At 31.8% G+C, this 8321-nt stretch overlaps 1 protein-coding gene across 1 annotated transcript in view; it reads right to left on the reverse strand.

Moving 5' to 3' along the window:
* Window positions 1-8081, reverse strand: part of Fbxl7 (F-box and leucine-rich repeat protein 7) — a 70856-nt gene extending 62775 nt beyond the window's left edge. The window contains exon 1 of the mRNA XM_068763648.1: window positions 7680-8081. The gene's annotated coding sequence lies outside the window, so the exon portion shown is untranslated. The remainder of the gene's footprint in view (window positions 1-7679) is intronic.
* Between the last annotated feature and the right edge of the window lie 240 nt (window positions 8082-8321).

Here is an 8321-nt window from a genome sequence, read left to right on the forward strand (position 1 = left end):
AATAGTCGACAATTTCATAGAACAAAAAAGTTATGTAAAAAATATTATAAGTCAAGCGTGTTGTTTCTGTTTAAGCGAGTACATATTTTTTACCGGTAGTGTCAATAAATTATATTATATGATAATAATTGTAAACTGATTTTATTATACATGTAGCGTTATTAGTTACAAATTAAAAATTAAACTAATTAGATATAACTTATTAGTAAAAGAAAAGCTTTATTAACACTATAAAGTGATCACTCTGAAATATTTTACACTAATTTATTCTATTAGAATGAAAGAGGCCGATAAGTGCTGGCAGAACAAAGCCTGCAGGAATAATAAATATACATATAAATAATAATAATATATACTAATTTGTATTTAGAAGATGGTACTACTATTACGTTATATGTTATCACCAAAACCATAAATGTTTCGATAGGGTATATCACTTTATTTTTGCGCCCCAGGATAGTTAACTGGTAGAAAATGCTTTCGGTATTAATATCGTCCATGGTAAATTACAATTAAGCAAATCGGTAAGTTGAGGCAGTAGTGGTCAGGACATAACGCGAAGAACAGATGGCTGCTGAAGCCTAAAGGTTTTGAAATTAAGACCGAAGAGCATAGCAAAAGACGATCGCCAAAAAGGTGGAAAGTCGACCTTGTTAAGATTTTTGGAAGAAGCCATTGTATCCAACAAGCTGCATCCAACCCAGACTAGCAGTGAACATGCTTTAACTGAAATGATAACGATGAAGTTCAATTTTATAAATATATCTTAACTACTTGTCACTTATAATTTAATACCCTATTATTCGTCTCTAACTATCCTATTCACTGTATTAAAAACGTCCGTTTGTACAAAATCCTATGCAAGCTGTTTCCATGCGGGTCTCGCATTGCATATATGAACCAGTTTGTCGAGTGTTCCAGCCGCTGTCTTGTCTCATTACAATTGTTTTGCCACTCATTTATTACGGAATAAATAGGCGATAATGAGAAAGGTAAAGCTATACAATTCATTTCCTCAACTAACTTTGCTCTTATTAAATACACTGTTTTAGAATTAAGTAAATAAAGAATTAAAAATCAATACGTACGAGTACTACATGCTTATATTTATTCATATATTCTTTATACACATTATATAATAGCACACACATAGCTTACAACACATAGCTTATTGGCACCTATCAATCAAACTAAGGTGGTGCAGATATAGCTAGTACTCGGGTATGTTAATAAACATAATATTTTACGCTATATACATATCAAATATTCTTTTTCTTCATCTGTTCAGCCGATAGACGCCCACTGCAAGGCAGAGGCCTCAAACATCGCCACAATAACCAGTCTTGCGCTGCTCGCATCAAACGACTTTAACTTTGTCATCAGTCCACCTAGAACATCGACAACCTTTCGGCTCCAATTCGATTCGGCAATTCGTTGCACGAACAGTGTACCCCGCCCGTGGCCACTTGAGACGAGAAGTTTTTTTAAGCAAAATTGGTGTTCTTGGTTTTTGTGCGGATATCCTTATTTTGTATTCGATCACGCAGCGAAACTACAAGCATAGACCTGTTAGCATAGGGACTTCTTATAATGCCTAAATTATAATTAAGTTGAACTCTTATATACATATATATATATTAACTTAAAGTTCCAAAATTTGCCTTAATTTGAAAAGAGCCTACACAGGTGTACTTTTTTGTAATTTATTTATTTATTTGAAAAAACAGAAGCAAATGCATTTCAAATGGTACAATTAAAATTCAACTGCAATTTATCCCGTGGTTTATAATCGCTTAAAAATCCTTTACACTGTAATGAGATATTTTTTCAAGTTCCAGATAAGGAGTAGAACAGATAATTCAGTGATTCACGACATTAGTTCCTTTTAATGAAAAATACATATTCTATTAACAGACTGATGTGTTTTAACCAATGAATATTTTATCACTATCTAACATCAGATAGAACTCTAAAAACTCTCCATTTTATAGTTGATCGTATGATCTAACCTTATTTAGATGCATACTATCAGTATCTCAAAGGTAAGAGACTGGAGTCGAACAGCGGGATTCTTTACAGAAGCTTTGGAATCTCGCCCGACAAGCGTTGGCTTTCGTCTATCGCGTGAAGATATTTCAGAGTGGTTATTGTTAACCAGTTTCTGGTGTACACGAACTATTTTCAAGTAACAGGTGAAGCCAATTTCTTATAGCATTCTCTACGCGCATTGCTTGGACAGTTGTCTGTTATTAACAACCACCTTATAAGTGTCCACTTTGAAGGCTTGTGTTCTTCAAGATGCGACATATCTTAAGATAAGCCGATATTCCGATATACCTATAATCGCCTATCATATATAATCATAAACCGTGTTCAATTAAGGAGCTTTATATAAAGCTTTCTTTTTTAACTATGCTAACGAAATTTACAATATTATATGCATATAAAAAGCAATAAAAATACAAGACAGATCGCAATTACAATAACAGGCAACATGCACTAAATAAAAAAAAATAAAAAAATAACTCCACAACTTTAAATTTATTTACCTACAAACCTCAATCTAATTAAAAAAGTTATTGGGTAATTATTATTCTATAATTAACTATGTAATACTTGTTTATATTTCATGTCTTGAAATATTTTGTTGGAACCACAGTAAGGGATTATGGTAATTTTCTTAAATCATTAAGAAAAACAACAGTATAATTAATCAATTCAAATAGTAAAACGAATTTATTTTAATATAGGCCTAGAATTATAAGTTTCCCTAATTTACTAAATTATAGGTTTGTCTAATTTACTGAATTTTTGGTTTCCCTAATATACTGAGACTTAATTTCTTTTCTTTGTACATGTGGAATACGCAACTATTTATTTCCGTAGAAAATTGATTATAGTGATAAATTCTTTAGGGCGTTTTAAAAAGTTTTGTCAATTAATAGTAGTAGTAATATCAATAAAATAAACCTATGTTTTAAAAAATAAATGATTATGATTATTATTACTCATCGAATATTTAATGTACATCGACATCCATTAAAACCTTAATATCTACGTAAAGATATTATATTACCGTTATACAAATTATCCAATCATCTGTTTTGAAATTAACAATATTTTGACACTTCTTTAACACTTATCCTACTGGAATAAACGAATTGAATATTGAACATATTTTACGAATAAAATTAGACCGTGTATTTGATGCCTATACGATTAAACAATAAAGCTCAATTATTAAAATTCTATTAAAAATATCATGAAGCAGTCCTCCGCTTCAAGTGTATAAAATAATGTTAATGATGATGCAACTAATGATTGAATTCTCACATATTGTAAACGGATGTTAAAAATTGTTTTTAACATTTAACATATGTACTTATTCCTCGTCTGTACCCTTCTGTAGTGTTACTTATTTATTTATGTTTATTTATTTACACTTTTTACACGTTGTGTAATGGCGAACATAATGCCTTATAGGCATTCTCTACCAGTCAATCTAGATTATTGGAGAGATAATAAGTAGGCAGGTGTGAATGTCGTTGTATAAAAAACCACAAAGCATATAAAATTCTTATAACTATATATACATAATAAATACTATACCTATTATCTAATTACCAATAAATACCTGTTATAATCATAATTTAGTCAAGGTACGACATCTCTTCAATAGTTATCTTTTAACATGCATGTGAAAGATTTAACAATGAACTCGAAAATGATAATCGTCGACTAAATTCTCGATTTTTAGTATTTAGGATCGTGTATTCTAAAAATCGTGTATTTTTAGAGAATTTTTACTTCGATTACAAATTTTATATGAATTGGTTTAGCAGCAAAATAAATATTAAGCTCATATCGCCATGTAACTCTGAAAATTTTTAGGATAATGCGATATTGTGTCCAAGTTGGACATCTCTGAAGACTTCGCAAGAGTTTGTTTTCAAGGACAAAATGTTTTTCACAAATCAAATAACCTATGATTTACTGTAACACTCCTTACATGACCTTACATGATCTTGTTTATTACTAATTGTCTGTCTTTCCCTTCGCGTGGCCCTAACTGCCCTATGTGGATGTAATTTTAACAAAACTTTAAAAAATTTTAACAAAACTTTTCTTGTTCATTTTTATGATAAAATATCTGGCCAATTTTGTACTTTTAGGAGTTTTAAATATACATTTTATATGAACCTGTGCCCAACCCTATTCCGTAAGGAATTTTGTAAAAATTCTTAGCGGATTGTTGTATGATAAAAAGAATATTTTTACAAAGTTTCAAGTCTCTAAACTTATGGTTCTAAAGATATCGTGATGAATCAACACAGCGGAAAGCTCTTATGCATAATATATATACAATATACATCATCATTATTTCAGCCAAAAAATGACCACACCTGGACATAATCTCCAGGGGGAGACGATTTCCAATAGAACCAGTTGAAAGCAACCTATATAGGTTACACGTCGATTATTTTTAACTTTTTTCATTATTATTCAGAGCTATATCAATATTATTTTTCTTTTGATCTTTTTTATTAACTACTGCTAGAGCTGCGTACGCTTATAATATGTAAACATATTTATATTTTTACAATGTCTTACATAACTTTTGTCAACATATATTAGGTTTTGCTGTTGGCATGCCTAATTAAAATTAATTAAAAAATATAACTATGTTTTGTATCGAGTTATACTGACAAAATAAAGAACACCATTCACAAAACTGTACATCGGCCATTAAAATTTAGGGATAGATTTATATAGATAGCCGAAGCAAGAATGCGGGGGACTGGTCAATAGAGCAGCAGGGAGCCATAACGCAGGTGAGGCTGATTTAAGACGCAACATCGTATTCGAACATTTTCTCTTTAGATACATTAAAAACTATATTGTGTTGCTATACGAAACATATATATTTTAAATAGCTGTTTATCTAAGTCGCACCATAATTTGATTACGATTATCGATTATTTATATATCGATTATATTATATACCGATTTCGAGTTTTTTTTTCGATCGCTTATGTTATATATCGATTATTATTTAATTTTTTATGTATTCTAATACTCTTCAGAAGGTTCGTGTGATAGAAAATTTATAATGTCGGAAAAAACAATCCACAGGCAGTCGTTGAGTGTTTGTGGCATCAACTTTGAAAATATAATTTTTTCGTATTGATTACTGTGTTACCTGCTTTTTAGCTCCTTTATATAGATAATTAATTTGTTATTTCAATAAAAGTAAACAAAAAGTCTAAAATGCAATGTATTTGTTAATATTTACCTTTTTAACGGTTTAAACAAGTCTTGTTTTCATCATGTTCTCGGCAATATGAAATTAACTTCTAGAATCAGATTAATTTTTAGTAATGTGACTGTTTCAGATCAGCTCAGCCGTATAGTTACCGTGGTCGCTTGTAAGTGAAAATAATGAAAGGTTTTTTAAATATAAAAAGAAAAACTAACTCGATATGTGTATATAACGGCGCATTTTTAAAATATATAACAATGACCACGAAAGTGAGTCGGCTACTTCTTTAACAGATTTTATAAATTAATGATACCAATTTGTAATTTCTATCGCCCAAACTTTCACTTCGTTAACATTCATAAATCTTTACCCACGTTTTTATCTATAAGAGATATCAGGGCGCATTTTAAATTAATGTGAAAAGGAAATACTATCTATGTAAAGTTAGATGATATTTGCGGTCCAGCGATCTACATAAATGTTTGAAAGCGAAAGTTTCTGAATGCGTATTAGCCCTTGTACAATACTAAAGGTTATATAGCTCAGGCGATTGATTTGGCACATCAGTTTTAACTATACTATATTTATTTAGATTTTTATTCAAGTTCACGATATTGTAGGTAGAGGACGCCGCTACCCATCTTATGGAAACTTGTATGTAAGTAGTGGCAATCCTATTTAATTAACGGACAAAGTGTGAATTATAATATGTAAGATTGTTTCCAGAGAATCGAACCCGCGACCTACGATCGCAAGTCATTCTTTTCTACCTTGGACTACCACTGCTCAATTCTTGACTGCTATGCTATCAGTAAGAAACTATGTAAGTTTCTTGCTTTAAAAACGTTTAAATTTGATACATAGTGACTCTGAGATAGTATACATATTGCAAGGCGTAGAAAGACCACAACAAGGGTTACTAATTTTATGAAGGCTGAAAAAAGTTTAGGTTATCTTTAATTTCTGCTAACCTGTTGTACATCGACAGTTTTATATGGTGTCATTTCGTATATGTGTATTGCTTTAAAGAGGTGAATGTAGAGCTCGTTTGTCAGCAAAAAAACTTTAAAGCTTTTTCACCGATTTCCAATCAAAGTTTTAAAATAATCACTCTGAAGTATAATATTTTTTTCTCTTGGAACGCTAAAGGCAAATAAAGCAAAAGATAACTTTTTCCATTACAGTCTGCAGAGACACATAGTAAATAATAGTTAATTTTAATATGTAGTAATCCCAATTTTGAAATGGCTTTTACTTACTATATTTCTTCCTTCTTTTTTTCAAATGATACACGGCAACTGAGAAGCATAGGTCTCCCCCAAAGTTCGTCACTCATCCAGCTTCTTCCCAAGTCCCTAACCATGTCATCTGTACACCTAGTGGGGCTTACCCACGCCGCTGGTACCTGTTCGTGGTCGCCACACGAGAATCTTTCCACCCCAACGGCCATTGATTGTACGAGTGATGTACCCCGCCTACTGTCACTTTAAACCAGTAATTCTTCTAGCTATATCGGTAACCTTGATTCTTGTGCAGATCTCCTCATATCTGATACGATGTCGCAACGAAACTCCGAGCATAGCTCTCTCCATTACTCTTTGAGTGACATTGAACCTTTTTATATGGTCCATCGCAACTGTATTATAATAACGCTATCTATAATTTCTAAAACCTTTGACGTTTGTGTAGTGTGTCATTAACGAGCTATTTCATTTACACTTATAATAAATCACTCGTATATACATCGATCATGTATTGTCGTAATTCTTCTTATAGTTAAACCGATTGATATACAATTTATATTGGCTCTCCGGTAACATCTTCCAACCATGTACGACCATAAATACCTATTGTATAATCAAACTAAGTATAGACAGAACATCGCTTTATCAACTTTAAATGTTATTTCAGATTTACAATTGTAAGGGGCTTTCACTTAGAAATTTGTCCTGATTTATGACACGTTATTCACTTCTAAATATATGTTATAAAATATTTGCTAGTGCACGATCTTAGACAAAAAATATTATGAAACGGTAACAAATGAGTTAGGAAATATGAGAAAATTAAAAATATTATGAATTTGAAGTAACAAATAGCTAACTTATGAAAGTTTTTATCTAATGTACAATAATAAAGATATATGCGTAATTAGTTATGTCTATTTAGATTATATCATTCAATATAGGCTACCATGAAGGCATGGTGGTTTGAAATGTGGATATCGGCAAGTGGTTAGGTTAATAGGCGTGATCAGGCCACTCGATATTTCACTTGTCTGCTCTCTATACAATTAAATGCAAATCTTTCGATTTTGAAATAAAAAAAATTACAATAAATATGCAATAGCAACCTATAATTACGAATGAAGTAATTTATTGGTTCTACTTTCAAACCACATAACATTCGAGTAACTTACCTATTTGACGCTCCGCTTTTTCCTAACAGATTTCACGTAGAAGATATTTTTCCACATTTTTCACCTCCTAAACATTTCTTCCATATCCAACACTGAATTATCAACCGGTAAAATAACCACACCTCACGGACCAGCCATAGTTTCACTTAAATCAACACAAGCCCGATGAGACCTTATTTTTATAACTTAACCAGAATTTACACGTCAATACCGATGTATGACAAAGTACGTAGGCACAGTGACAACTCGGGTGGACCACTTCGAAATTGTTTAGTCGCCGTTATATTGAAGTAAACACTTTTTGAACACTATTTAGTAATCCGTATAGACACTTTGATACACAAATCAATATGTATTTGACGCGTAAGTTATGGAGTATCGCTATAAAGCGTTTGATGACCCTTAAAGTTGCTTTACAACTGAAACTTGAATGCAAAACGCACAGTTTCTCTTGCGCCCGCGCGGTCGGTATGCACGTGCGCATGTGTGCGTCGGAGCTTACGAGCTTTACACACACAAAGTAGGACGCAGGCTGCACGGTTTTTGTCGATGTCCACAGGGCAAGTAACCTCAGTGCCGATGTGTTGTAACTCGTAAATCTAAATAAGGCAGTATCTTATTTTGAAGTTCATATGAAATACA

The sequence above is a fragment of the Battus philenor genome, unplaced genomic scaffold, assembly GCF_028537555.1.
Source record: "Battus philenor isolate CCGP_79_NKW_IND1 unplaced genomic scaffold, ilBatPhil1.0.hap1 SCAF_18, whole genome shotgun sequence".
NCBI lineage: Eukaryota > Metazoa > Arthropoda > Insecta > Lepidoptera > Papilionidae > Battus > Battus philenor.